The following is a 15,892-nucleotide window of genomic DNA, read 5'->3' on the forward strand; positions in this document are numbered from 1 at the left end:
TCACCACGAACCAGGGCAATAGAGTTTCCTATATATGTTTGAGTCGCCATTTTTCGCATATAAACCATCAGGACTATTCATTTCTTCCTTCAAAGTCAACTCAACCATATAAACAGATGGGAAATATAAGTTATCTGTATTGTTTGTTTCCATAAAGATACAAGTAATCTCTTGAAATGATAAAAGTATCTTATCACATATAGGACTGTAGAACATCAGGTATGTGGTTTTACTACAAAAGAAATCGGTGTCATGAATGAAATCATTTAGTGTATATTAAAATTTACTTTGTCAATTTTTATAAATAAGGTTATTGTATTCTTCAGGAGGTTCTTTTTTAAGTGAGATTTTAATAGAGACTTTTTGTGTGAAAGAAAAATACATTTTTCTTAATAAATAAATCATAAGTTGCATGTTACTTTTTTGTTTTGTTTTACTCGAATACAACTCGCTATGTATAAAATTGAAATAAGAGGATTAGTTTACAAAAGTACCTCTGAATATTTTTAAGAAGTGGAACAAACATGAGATTAACTAATTAACTCTCTTATTAGGAGTAAGGTTTACCCTCCTTACCCAAGTGCTTGGGTGTGTTTAACTTGTCTTCAGTATTGGGTGACACTGACAATGGATCTTTCATCTCTTTGACTTATTATCCATGCAACCAATCAATTTAAAATTTTGATTAATTTACAAGCTCATGCTATAAGGCTGGATGCCCTTGAATTTATAAAAATTGTGTAATGGTTTTGCTTTAGGTTAGATTGGGGGTTTAAGTAGGTGTAAGAAACTTAAAATTTGTATCCGGAAAAAAAAAAATTCTCGAAATTTAAAACAACAGAATGGATTAGTCTTTTAGTTGTTGGAGGAGCCTTGAGTTTAACATTATGAATAAGATAATATAAATTAAAAAAAGAAAAAAGAAATGAGGTTCATTGTTTGATATGAAAATATAATCATATGTAAATAGTAATAATTTTAACAATTTTCATTGTATTCTTGAAGTTTGTTGGAAACCTTTTGATCGAGTTTGATTTGGGCTTCGGGGGAAACTCTTAGCTCCTGTAGTTCGTTTTCGGTATCAAGTTTTGAGATACATCGAAAGAATTAATTAGCATGTTTTAGGAATATCCTTGTTGAATCAATGACTCAAAGACTGAATAACTAAGATAAGTTTGCTTGCTTAAGTGAGGCGTGGCATGGAATCTAAAAGCTCATCGATTTAGCTTGAGAGAGAGAACTTATCCACAACCTTAGTTTCACACAAGCTTAATAAATTTTCGTAACCATCCACACACTTGGCAAACTCCGATATGTGGCTTGGACCCACTTGAGCATGTAATGTAGTTGTCAGGATTTGTCCACAAAGTCAATGATGTAACATGGCTTGGCATGCTAAATATGCATGGATTTTCATGGGCTTGGTGTGATTATACAAACGTCTCATTTATAAATTACTATTTTATTGACATGACATGATCGTAAAGTAATATACCCCTCAATTTCTCACTTTTGCATTAATTTGTGGCACCTTCACGATAATCGAGTATCGACATATAATTGAGCTTGCTTGTGAGATTTTTGGGCTGTAACAATGTTGGATATTTATTTAAGGTAAATTAGAAGATTGAGATTATATAATCATCTCTGAAAAAGAATGATGGTGTTATGATGCTATTCGTATACTACTTTTATCTTTTATACACTCTTCGTAATTCTCTAACTGCTAGGTCGAATAACTAAAAAGTAACCAAAAAACAAAAATTAATAAAAGTTTATGAAAGGTAAAAATAAATATATGGATAACAGCAAATAACGGTTTAAAGTAAAAGTGTTGATGCATATTTTAAAGGGTATATTTGCCATTTGGCTCAAAGGGCTTCCTTAATCCTTAGTTGGAAGTTAGTGATGACAGGTAGACTACAAGAAACCCTAGGCCTGCGTAACAAATTAAACTTGTCGTCACTTATCAGAAATTCATACATACTACATAAATGTCATCATGCATGACATATAGACATGCACACATATCTACATGTATTATTGTTAACATATGACATGCATGGGATATGTAGGCTCAAATGAGTCGCATCGTGTAATCCATACATGGCTTTGACGCCGTTACGTTGAGGGGAGAAAGGCAATAACGCCCGTTTAAAGCTAAATATCAGCTTAGCAGCTGACAGTTGGAGTCTTAAGACTTTAATTAGCAATTTTTTCAGTATACTCGAAACATATTTACAATGCTATTATTTTATTTTTAAATGGTAATATTATTTGTTTTTTAATAAAATTTTTTTCAACAAACGATATTATCTTTATTAATGAGGTGAGAAAGTGCTTTAAGTCTCATAAAGGATTGATAATAATGTGTTTTAAATAGTCTTTTGCAAGAATAGAACTTAAGACATCCCACTTACAAATGAACAAAATATTACTAAATCATAATAGTAAGTGACTTCAATAATATATTTTAGAGATAAAGCATATGACAGTATCTTTCACTTTTATTACAATACATAGGAGAGTACACTGATGTATTTGATACTCAAGAAACCCTAGCTACCACCATGTATATATACATATATATATATATATATATTAATGTTATAGTTGTTTGAGTTGCGATTGAGTATATTCCACCCTAGAATGTTCAAACTGCACTTCTGCCCTTGCATGCAATAACTCACCTTCCTATTGGCCGATATTTAATCAATCGTTTGCCTAGCGAAGGAAGTGCATTGTGTCACTATCTCATGCTAGTTGGTTGTTGTTTCCTTTCAAGTGCAAATATTAAGATAGTATAGTGGCACAAGTAATGGTGTCGAACCACAATAACTGATTAAACATCTACAAATTACTAGCTTTACGTGAATCCTAACTAAACAATAAAAATGCAAATTGAATTTAGATTTTCCAACTAGAAACTAAAATAACTTGAAAAAAACACAAAAGATAAAGATAAATGATAGGTCGATTCAGAAATAATGGAAACGGAACTAGGGATATCGATTTCGTCATTACAAGCCAATTCCATAAAACTTGGGATACCGATTTCACCATTGCCTTATTTGCTTAGGTCGTGATGCATGGGGACATCAATTATTTTCTCCTTTTCTTTTTTAGAGGGAAAGAGTGAGAAAGGTTATATTTTTGCATTTCATTGGTGTATTAATAGCTACATTAATTAATAGTTTTATCTGATTGGATATTAATTATATGCTCACTAACGGTATAGTTTTAATTCTTATAATATATCAGCCATAATAATATGGTTTGAATTTATCTATGCAAAAATCTAAGTTAAAATATCTGATCTCTTACTTACAAGTGTTACAATTGAATGAAAATACGACTAAACTATAGTATTAGATGGTGAGAGTTATCGTGACATGTACGTATCATTTATCACATCTAATTGAAGATGCCCATTTATAATATTAAGATATGAACTGATGAAGATGTGCCACACTCGGAAGACAGGTAGAATCCAAACTTCCTAAAAAATCCTATCACATATAAAAACATTTCTTATTCTTTTTATCAACTTTTTTTCGGAAGACTTTTATCAATAAATTATATTTCACTAGAGATCACGAAGTGACCTGCTATACCTCAAATTAAGGGAAATGTAAGGACATTACTTTTTAAATACATTTGTGTATTATTTGATATGATAAGTACTGTGTACATCCCACTAATTAATAAATTTATCTTATTAAACGATGGTTGTGTGCATGACTTATCATGTGAAATGATACACTAATATAGTATAATAATATGATCTCCTTAACCACATTCCAAATTAAAATAACTATGCAAATAACTGCTAGCTAAATTTAGCCTTAAAAAAAAAGGCAAATTACATTTTACCTTTTCGCGTTTAGATGAAATTGCAATCTCATACTTTTATTTTTATTTCATTTCAATTTCATACATCTATTAAAAAAAAATCAAACATTAAGTGCTCCACAATGAAAAGTCAAACATTAAGTATCCGTGTGGAGTTTGTTATTAGGTTCATTCTTTTCTTTTTAAGAATGTATTCATGTTTTTTTAGTTTGAAGAATCTATCACTGTTTTGTGCCACATTATTTTTTTCGGTGATTTGATGAATGTAATCTTGTAGTGACTTATAAGTTGTAAAGTTGTGGACCGGCCTTCTTCCTAGGCTAGTGGCTAATTGCGCTAGCATGATTTCTGAGGTTCTGGGTTGTGAGGCTGGTATTGCAGATGGCGTGATATTTTTAAGTTTCTAATCTATCTTTAATATTTCAAATCCCACAAATTATTTGTTTTATTTAATATTTCATAAATATAGGTAATTGTAAATTATGATTTTTAAATTAAAAAAATAAAATAGGTGATATGGAAATACATTTAATACTAATATGGTATAAAAGTCAAGGACCTTGATAAAAAGCTGAAAACTAATAAAGCTTCAATCCAAGAAGATTGATGAGTAGAAACCGCATTCAAAGTGTGCGCGCGAGCTCGTGTGTGTCCATTCAAGGAATTGCATGGGGAAACAGTTGGAATGGGCATCGTTTCCTTTTGATATTAGTAAAATGGATCACACCACACTGTCCAAATACTAGCGTAAACAGAAAGTATTTAACCATTTGATTAGGATCATGAGTATTTCATTTTGTTTTATCGATAACCTATTATTTATTTGTTATGTTATATCAATTAGATGACTAGATTATTTCTGATTTCTTGAATGATAATGTCGTAATTGTTGTAGGCATAATTTACTGAACAATTTTGGAGGCCATAAAGGGAGAGGGTGCAGCATAGAAAGAGTAGAGAGAGATGTGTAATTGTGAGGTGTGTTTTATTCCACCCCATTGTGCTTTTATTTATAGTAGTAGGAAATATTAATTCCTTACCATTTTAGAATTACAACTCTAATAGGATATTAACTACTAAAGGGAATATTTAAAGATATTCCTTACCCTTTTACACAATCACATTCCTAATCTAATAAGACTGCAACACTCCCCCTTGAGTGTGTAAATACTCAAGTGAATGGTGCATCAGATCTTCAGCGATGAAGTAAGTAAAGTTGATGAAATCGTCGGCACAATAAGCGAATGCGAGTCTCAGATCAACAAAAGAATGCACAAAAAGGTAAAACTCACAAAACCTCGTTATGGTAAAACCCAAGGTGGGATAAAAACCCATAGGCTAAGGAGAAAAGTGAGAAGTTGCATTAAGTCAAAACTATACGTCATATGGATGCAAGTAGAAGAGCTCACAAGGGTATGATCAGCTGATGTGCCTTATTAAAACCTAGTTAGGTAGCAAAAACCCTATGGGAAAAATGCTCCTAATCGTAGGGAAAAAAAGTACATTAAAATCAAGTGAATATACATCTGGATACTCGCCCTGAGTCTGACATAACTTCCAAATGAGAACTACAAACATTGCATATGAATAGTTAGGCATACCAATTCTTCTGACAAACTTCTGGAAGGTTGACTTCAGTAGTGACGTCATGTAGAGGTCAGCAAGGTTGTTTGGGATCGGCTTGCATGACTTTAATCTCCTAATGCTTTGTTGATGTAGATGTAGACGCAATATGTCTTGGCGTTGACTTTGTTGATGTATCATGTCTTGGTCAGGTGAATAGATGCGGCATAATCTTCATGGATTGTCGTTGGGCCTCAACGATGAATGAAAACATCAAGTACTTCGAATATGCTCAACAAGAGATCTCAACCATGTCTCACGTGTGGTGTAGTGAAGTGAGGTGAGTCTTGGAACGATTCGAAGATTTCGCAACTAAGATCATATCGTGGATCTCCAAGATATTGCGATATCCCTAATGGTAAAGACATAACCATTCGGGGATTTTTCCTTGTGAGGGTTTGATAAGTAAATTGCGTCAGCATAACAAACAAGGCAAACATCATTCTGAGGATCAGGGGGTTGGATCGCTCAAGATACGTTTGGGATTTGCCCAAATTCATAGTACCTTCAGAGTACGTCTTTATTACCAATTCAATGGTTGCATGGTGGCGCGGTGTTGCATCATTACTAATAAAATAACAACAAAGGAGATATCTTGTCTAATACAATGAGCCAAGCACAATGAAGCATAAAGTTGAACTTAGATATGGAATTTCGGATTCCATAACCTCTTCAAGGGTCTTATTTGCATATAACGTATGGATGATCCAATGTATACTCAAAAGTAACACCTTCGGGGTGTAGTTTGACTGGTAGACCAAAATACCATCAGAACAATGTTTCAATTTCAGGTCAAGGCATAAACGAGTTTTCCTAAGATCCTACATCTCAAATTCCATCTTCACATATGAGACAATTTTCTCAAGCTCTTCCGAAGCCTTAGTGAGATTCGTGTCAACGACATAAACCGTAACTCTAGCAATTCAGAATAAGACTTCATAGTTTAACACGCAAAGGCATAATTCATCCTTAACTGATCAAATAATCACTTAGATGGGTATACCACATCTGTCGGATTGTAAGTGAACGCCTCAAACAAGTTATGTGGTTTGGAACTATTTAAACTAGTCCATGCAATTCTTTGGGAATTTACATGTCAATCTCCATATCAATATGCCTATGGAGAAAACACTAACCACATTTTATAATGTTGTTATCAATTACAGGACGTTTGAAAGAAACCTTGCGCCGTAAGGTATGCATCATATCGCATTATTTCATTCATCTTATAACGCTTCATTTCCCACTTGTAACACAACAGGGTTACCTTGGGCAATGTAGGAACGATAAATCCAAAACACAATTTGGTAAGGAATTTGACCTGGATTGTAATTTTGGTTGTCCAATCAGTTCTGCGTTGTTACTTAATCAACAGAACACAGTTCGATATCGTCGCTTTTCATTTATGTCGGTATCTACCATATAAGTGAAAACATCATTGATGGTAATCTCATTTCAATTCCATTTAACTCATCCAAACGAGTATACTGGACCAAGAACTTTAAGTCTCGAGTGTAATCCGGATTAATCTCATGAGATAGAAATGATTTGAGACAGCGATCGAGTATATATTCATTTTTGTGTCGTGTCTTCCTCTTTTAAGGAAGTGAATCCTACGAACTGAGTGGTCTGTCATGCTCCAGGCCAAGACAGATTGATTGGCTATCCGGCGGTGTATTAGACCGTCCAACATGGGCTTCCAAACTGTCCAACATGGGTGGCACACCTTTTAGGGATGTTGACTCGACGTCTGTTAAGGATGTCTATCCTTGCAGACATGTTTGCAACTGGTATATGATCTCGTCACTTTTGCTAGATCAGAGGAATGTGTCTGGAGCAACATTTTAAAAGCTAGAATTCATCGCACTTAATTATCACACTTGTGCGGTATGGGGATCGAGATGAGACTGTAGACATCGAAATTTCAGTAAAATAAATGTTAACCAACGTATTAAAATTACAACATTTATTTACTTCACCAACCTCACACACTTACTTCACCCACAACATCCATTTACTTCACCTACAACCTCCACCCACTTCACCTACAACCTCCACCCACTTCACCCACTTCACCTACAACCTCCACTCACTTCACCTACAACCTACACTCACTTCACCAAAAAAATGAATGGTGGTGATTCATTCTCAAAACCTATAAATAGGCTTCTCCATCAAGAGGAATACACCAAGAAAAAACCAATTCACAAATACATTTCTCTACTCCTAAAATGGAAGAGAATACTCCTCACACATCCAAAATCCTTGAAGCTTTGAAACTCTAACGCTCTCAAGCATCCAACCCCCAAATTCCCAAGAATCCCGAAGAATGGAGAAAGCACTATTCGTTCTTCGTCAAATCCTTGAGGCAATCATTCTTCAAGATCAAGCCCCGAAGGCCCTTGAAGATCCATTCATCCAAGATCAAGCCCCGACGGCCCTTGGATCAACAAACAAATCCACACATCTATTCTTCAAGATCAAGCCCAAAAGCCCTTGAAGAAAACCAATTGTTCATTCAAGATCAAGCCTCGACTACCCTTGAAGAAAACCAACTGTTCATTCAAGATCAAGCCTCGACGGCCCTTGAAGAAAACCAACCGTTCTTCAAGATCAAGCCCAAAAGCCCTTGAAGATCCGCTCATCCATCAACATTCAAGATCAAGCCCTGAAGGCCCTTGAAGAAACTTCCATCAACCTTCAAGATCAAAGCCACGAAGGCCCTTGAAGAAACTTACAACTGTTCATCCAAGATCAAGCCTCGACGGCCCTTGGATCAACAAATCTACATCTTACGGAGATAGAATCAGAGGACCAAATTTGAGAGAAATCGTAACCCCAAAATCATTAAACACAAAAATATTATTTTGTGCCACGTATTCTTGTTTCTTGTGTTTCAAGAAATTTTTTTTTGTGTTCACAAATTTGGCACGCCCAGTGGGACAATCTCTACCTCTCATCTCTGTCTCCGTTCAAGATATTCAAGCATAGTCCATGGCTTCAAACAAAGAACAAGTCATGACTATCGGCACTACCTCCATTGAAAAACAGCTGGTTCAGATGAAGGAAACAATTGCAAGGCTGATAAAGACTACAGAGGAGAAAAACTTGCAAACCGCCGGACTCATTAACCGTCTGGAGGCACAGCATGGCGTCAAAGTGAAACCAAGCTCTCTTCCAACTAAGAAGAGCTCGAGAAGCCTCAACAACCCTCCGCTGGCGTCGTCACCAAAGAGCAAATCCTCGCCGCGCGACGCCGTTAACTCGTCAACACTTCTTCAAAAAGCAAAAGTATCTCATATCATGCTTTCTCCATGTCCTTCCCTTTGTCCTTGTTCTTACTCGCAGGGCAAAGAGAAAGAGAGTAATCAGCCGGCACTTGGAGTCAGTCTTTCGATCTGGAACCGACTACCTGGAATCTATTCTCTGGTTGCTTACCTAGCGTTGCTCTCGAGTAGTCATCTTCAACGGTTGATACACTTCCAGAGAAGGGACCACATCTGCTTGGAGAACAGCTAAGACGAGTGACAATGAAACATCAATCTTGTGGATCGTCAGCAAACGCAACAACTGCATATGCTGAGTCATCCTCTAACCCTCTTCAAATATGAATTAGAAATATTGAACAAAGAAACAGGATATCACCTCCACCTCGTGCTTGCCTGCCATATGTTTGAATCCTGAAACCGCTCATGGTCTTATTTTCACTCATGTCAAAGGCTAGGCATGACTTTGCTTCCTCTTCAAATCTTGGAAAGAAGGTTTCAAACACCGTCAACGACAAAGATCGTGACCTCACCAAAACTCAAAAGAAGTTGAAGGAGCATGATTACGGAGTTGACAACAACAAAGCCGGACTTGGCTTCACACCAAATGCACCCGTGAAGATTTCAAGCAAAGTGAAGAAAGCTAGCGCTCAACACATCAGCGTGAGCATTGAACAAGACCAAAAAGAGCCTAAACCCGCCCCTCGGACGTCGGTCTTCGATAGGATGAGCCATTCAAGCTCCGGAATTTCAGTGCTTAATCGCATTGGTAGTCAAGACCGAACCTCTGTCTTCAAGAGGCTTAACGCGCCAACATCCCAAAGCTCTATTTTTGAAAGGTTGTTAAAGCCTAAGAAACAAAGCAACACATCTATCTCTCATCTGCGACGATCAGCTTCAGAAAGATTTGAAGATAATGAGAAGCCTTTTGGAAAGAGGAAGACAACAACCAAAAGCTCATTGTCTACAAGAGTTGAAACTGCAAACGACAACAAACGCTTCTTGCCTGCACGAGCTGAAACTGCAAACGGCACCAAAAGCTCTTCGCTCGCACGAGCCTAAAAGGCGATAACCAAAAGCTCCTTGTCTGCACGAGTTGAAACTGCAAACGGCATCAAAAGCTCCTCGTTCGCACGAGCCTAAAAGGTGACAACCAAACGCTCCTGGCCCGCAAGAGCATAAACTGTGTACGGCAAAATCATTACCAAAATCACCAAAAAAAAAAAAAAAACAAAAGAAATGAAATAACACATCTCGGTGATATATATGTTTTATCTATATTTAGCACAATACACTGAATAAAATAAAGCATGTCCATTGATCTTCGAGAAATTACAAGTGCGTACAAAAAAAAAAAAAAAAAAAAAAAAATGAAAGATGGAGCTTTCACAAAGGTTGTTCACGTGAAGCCCCACTACTTGGCAAAACTCCAGGAGCGGGAGGCATCGAAGATAGATCATTCGAGGCATCAATACTTGGTGGAACGCTAGATGATGCAGGAAAAAGGTGCCTCTGGAAGAAAGCCGCAAGCCTTTGACGGTCACTTTGAATTCGACCTTCAGATTCTTGCAGCTCATCAAACTTCCTCTTCATGCTCGTCGAATAATTATTTGCAAGCACGTACAAACCTCTATTCTCGCGCTTAAGCTGTTGGATCTCTTGTTTAAGATTTTCCACCTCCGCCATCAATGATTCAACTTGACGGGATCGAGCAAGTAGGCGTTGGCCCATGTTGGACACGGAGCCCGCACACTGAACACTGAGAGCTAGGGACTCTTAAACGGCCAACTCATCGGACCGTCTTGAAAGCAGCTTACTATCTCTAGGAGTGAGGAGGTTCCTAGCTACTATTGTAGCTGTTGTTGCATCTTTCATCACGGAGTCTTCACCTGTAAGAGGGCCACTAGAAGATAAGAAAGACGGGCACCATACATTACCCTGACGCGGCGCACCCGTATCACTGCTGAGACTCAAATCTAAGCAAATGTTAGATGGGTTAGCCATTTTCAAAGGTGTTAAAAGAGAAGGGTTAGATGGAGTAAAATCTCAAAGGGCCGTTAAAACAAAATACACCGGAGACGATTTTCACGAATGGGCAATCTTCAAAGTGTGCATGTTGGAGGTGATCGATACCTCTATAAAAGGAGAGGCGACACAACCACCGATTCAAAAAAAATTGAAGAGACACCACTCTTCAAATCTTAAAAGCCAGATTTTCTTGCGTAAAGTTCGGCAACGCTCTTCAGACACAATCTCGGCTTTTCAGATAACATGTGCAACTTTGTCAAAGATCTCTGACAAAGTTGAAAACGCGTGGAGGTCATTATCCCAACTGTAAAAGGACCGTTATGGGATACGAAGGATGGGTGTCATATGTTGTCTTGAGCAGGCATGTCAACATTTTCCCCAGCATTCAAATCAAAACGACGATCAGACGGGCAAGCCATTTACAGAAATGAGGAAGGAAAAAGAGGTCAGGTAAATCAAAATCTCAGAAATACAAAGAGGGTAGCTTCTACATGTAGTAACTCTTAAACGTGCTTTTTGAAACACAATTGTTGCCTCTATAAAAAAGAAGGGGCAACATGGCTGTTTATTCATAAATTGAAGAGGCATTTGCTCAAAAAATCGAAGAAGCGTTTGTTCAGAAATCAAAGAGGTAACACCCTCCGAACCTCAAAAGCTGGGCCGCTTATTCAAGGATAGAAGAGTCATCACTCTTTGAATTTCAAAAAGCCGGATTTGCTGGATCAAAACTTGTCAGTACCTTTCACATGTAACCTCAACTTTGCAGACATTACAAGCAACTTTGTCAAAGATTTCTGACAAAGTTGAGAACGCGTGAATCTTACTGTTTCAATTACCCAACAGTTGTCGACAATGGTAAAGGAACAATACCACCACTTGCTATTGGGAAATCCCTATATATGTCGACCTTCATCTTTTATGGCAAGGCAGACCTGCAAAAAATGCCCAACTCTTCCTCACCTCTGAGGGTGCACTCCCAGCAAAGCCTCTCGAAATACTCAATTTTCTTCTTCCCTGAAAGACAAAGGGAAAGTGAGTAATCAGTCGGAACCTGAAATCAAACTTCTGACCTGGAATTGATTGCCTGGAACCTTTACCTGGTTGCTTACATTGCATTGCTCTCAAGTACTCATCGTCACTGAGCAGTAATGTTCTGAAGCACCATTTAAATGCAAAGGTTGCATTCAACTCCTGCATCAAGAATAAATACGGCAAAAGATTGAAGCATAAGGATCAATGAGGAGCTGGAACAAACTGCTAGAGCACGACGCCTTCCCCTGCAGCACCATCCAGACAGAAGAGTTTAAGTCAAATCCAAGCTCGACATCATTGTTCTAATCAAAGAGCCCCTAAAGCCCTTGAAGATCTGCTCATCCATCAACCTTCAAGATCAAGCCCAAAAGCCCTTGAAGAAATCCGCACAACCATTCTTCAAGATCAAGCCTCGATGGCCCTTGAAGAAATCACAAGTCCGATTCAAAATCAAGTGTTCACCACCCTTGAATCAAATTCAACTCTAGATAAAAAGAGTAAGTTCAGACCTTCGGGGGAGACCAAAAGAATCCTCCAGCCCAGTTCAAGATTAAGCCTGTGGAAAATCAACGATTGGAGGAAACTAGAAAATCTTCCAGTCGAACTCAAGATCAAGCCTCGATGGCCCTTGAAGAAATCACAAGTCCGATTCAAAATCAAGTGTTCACCACCCTTGAATCAAATTCAACTCCAGATAAAAGGAGTTAAGTTCAGACCTTCGGGGGAGACCAAAAGAATCCTCCAGCCCAGTTCAAGATTAAGCCTGTGGAAAATCAACGATTGGAGGAAACCAGAAAATCTTCCAGTCGAACTCAAGATCAAGCCTCGATGACCCTTGAAGAAATCACAAGTCCGATTCAAAATCAAGTGTTCACCACCCTTGAATCAAATTCAACTCCAGATAAAAAGAGTAAGTTCAGACCTTTGGGGGAGACCAAAAGAATCCTCCAGCCCAGTTCAAGATTAAGCCTGTGGAAAATCAACGATTGGAGGAAACCAGAAAATCTTCCAGTCGAACTCAAGATCAAGCCTCGATGGCCCTTGAAGAAATTTGCAGCCCAATTCAAGATCAAGCCTCGACGGCCCTTGGGTTGACATCTACATTAAGGGACTTCAAAACGCATATTCTACACGTGACAAGCACATGTCTACGACGCGCCTTGAAGTGGGGGCATTTGTAGACATCGAAATTTCAGTAAAATAAATGTTAACCAATGTATTAAAATTACAACATTTATTTACTTCACCAACCTCACACACTTACTTCACGCACAACATTCGCTTACTTCACCTACAACCTCCACCCACTTCACCTACAACCTCCAACCTCCACCCACTTCACCTACAACCTCCACCCACTTCACCTACAACCTCCACTCACTTCACCAAAAAAATGAATGGTGGTGATTCATTCTCAAAACCTATAAATAGGCTTCTCCATCAAGAGGAATACACCAAGAAAAAACCAATTCACAAATACATTTCTCTACTCCCAAAATGGAAGAGAATACTCCTCACACATCCAAAATCCTTGAAGCTTTGAAACTCTAAAGCTCTCAAGCATCCAACCCCCAAATTCCCAAGAATCCCGAAGAATGGAGAAAGCACTATTCGTTCTTTGTCAAATCCTTGAGGCAATCATTCTTCAAGATCAAGCCCCGAAGGCCCTTGAAGATCCATTCATCCAAGATCAAGCCCCGACGGCCCTTGGATCAACAAACAACTGTTCTTAAAGATTAAGCCTCAAAGGCCCTTAAAGATCCGTTCAACAACTGTTCATCCAAGATCAAGCCCCGACGGCCCTTGGATCAACAAACAAATCCACACATCTATTCTTCAAGATCAAGCCCAAAAGCCCTTGAAGAAAACCAACTGTTCATTCAAGATCAAGCCTAGACGGCCCTTGAAGAAAACCAACCGTTCTTCAAGATCAAGCCCAAAAACCCTTGAAGATCCGCTCATCCATCAACATTCAAGATCAAGCCCAGAAGGCCCTTGAAGAAACTTTCATCAACCTTCAAGATCAAAGCCACAAAAGGCCCTTGAAGAAACTTACAACTGTTCATCCAAGATCAAGCCTCGATGGCCATTGGATTAACAAATCTACATCTTACGGAGATAGAATCAGAGGACCAAATTTGAGAGAGATCGTAACCCCAAAATCATTAAACACAAAAATATTATTTTGTGCCACGTATTCTTGTTTCTTGTGTTTCAAGAAATTTTTTTCGTGTTCACAGAGACATAGTGGCAACGTCCACGCAACTTCACGTCGTTCTAGAGGAACGTTGACATTCTTATCTCCCCTTAAAGGCAGGAAGATTGTCACATTAAAGTGACAACCCACAAATGAGCGGTAAACAGCTCGCGTGCAAGGGCTTTAAAAGAGCTAGTGTGATAGAGAATCATGATCGATAAAGATTCACATTCTTCTTTGAGGACCCATGTTGGTACGTTGTAGCAGCACAACTTGGCAAATGGAATGCACTCCCAAATGCGTAAATACGAAAAACGTCAAGTTTGTACCCAGTAACCAACTATAACGTCACATAGCTTGGGTGACAATGGGCCTCAAGGTAGACCAACATAACTGTGTTCAAGATTGCATAGCCTTAAGCAGAAAACGAAAACTTGGTACGTTTACCAAAATATGGGCGATCATTTAAATTGCGCTTTATGATTACTAGGCGAGGCTATTTGGGGTGAACATGAGAATTTGATGTTCAATTATAAAACCAAAATACATGCAATACTTTATTGAAAATTGTCGATATAAACTCTCCGGCATTATCCAGTCTCCCGGACTTTAAAGGATAAGTAAGGTGGTGAGCCCTTAATCGGCCAAAAGGTTTAGCAGCAATGTGTGTGGACAAACATGTGACCAGTTTGTCAATTCATCAACCAAAATCATAAGTATTTCTATGGTCCGCATTTTGGTTGGATTAGTCCACATATATTCCCTTGAATCCACTTTGAAAAGAGAATCGTTTCGTATCTTTGCAAGGGATGATATAAAAATCAAATTTCCCAAACGAGCAGGCTTTGGCAAGTGTGCTTGTAGGCAAAAGATCTTTACTTCGGGTAAGCATATGCGTTGTAGAATCATTGGTCGACCTAAGTGTCCCAAATGGTTGTGCCAAAACAAGCAAACTGCTCGAATCACCCTACTCTTGGCCGGCCACATGTGGCGTGGTCCTAGTTAGGAGATAGCCTATTAGCCTCAAATCAAAGTTTCAAGCTCATTTTTGGAGGTGGTGCAAATATATTTCACTCTTATTTTCTTCAGTGGTTTCATTGATGATCATTGTTCTCTCGAATATCCTTAAAAACTCAACAACATGGAGAATTTAAGGTCCCTTAGATGGTAATTCAGTACCATTCATACAACAAGGAACATGCCAATGCTCTTAACCAAGTTGGATAGGCCTGAAGTCGTTGTTAGAGATGTGATTTAGGTGTAAAGTTAGTGTGCATAGTATCGCATTCATCCAGACAACTAACTTTCCCCACATTCCTACCTCATAACATGTTTAATTGAATTTGGGTCACATGTATTAGGAAACATGATTCAATTAACTCATATTCGAGGACAATATCAATAAGATTATCCATAAGTAAAACAATCACCAAATGTGAATCCAAAAACATGAAAAAATGTTCACAAAGTAAATGGTTTACTAAGGGGATTTGGCCAACAAGGCCATCCATGTCAAAATTCTGCTCTTCCAACGGTGTTTGGTAGAGCAAGATTAATCTCTCATATTGACTACTAGAATGGTACTCCTCAACAACATTGGTAGGGGCACAAACAGGTGCATAACCAATGATCTATTCCATCGAGACGGAAGTAGATTCTGTAGGGTTGAGGTTCGGGAACAACATCCCTTATTCTTGAAGTTTTAGGTCTTAAGTGCCAAGGATCATGCTTCGAGCATGATGCCACACCTTGGTAGCCCTGATTCTACCATATGTTGTAAAAACAAACTCGAAATTGGATTGTGAGAAAGACAGACCCCGAATTTGGTTTGGTAGGCTCCAGCTGAAGCTGGAAAGGTTTATTCAGTAGGTCTTTGCTGAAGCAGAGAAGTACT

The sequence above is a fragment of the Pyrus communis genome, chromosome 5, assembly GCF_041283825.1.
Source record: "Pyrus communis isolate YQ-2024b chromosome 5, ASM4128382v1, whole genome shotgun sequence".
Lineage (NCBI taxonomy): Eukaryota > Viridiplantae > Streptophyta > Magnoliopsida > Rosales > Rosaceae > Pyrus > Pyrus communis.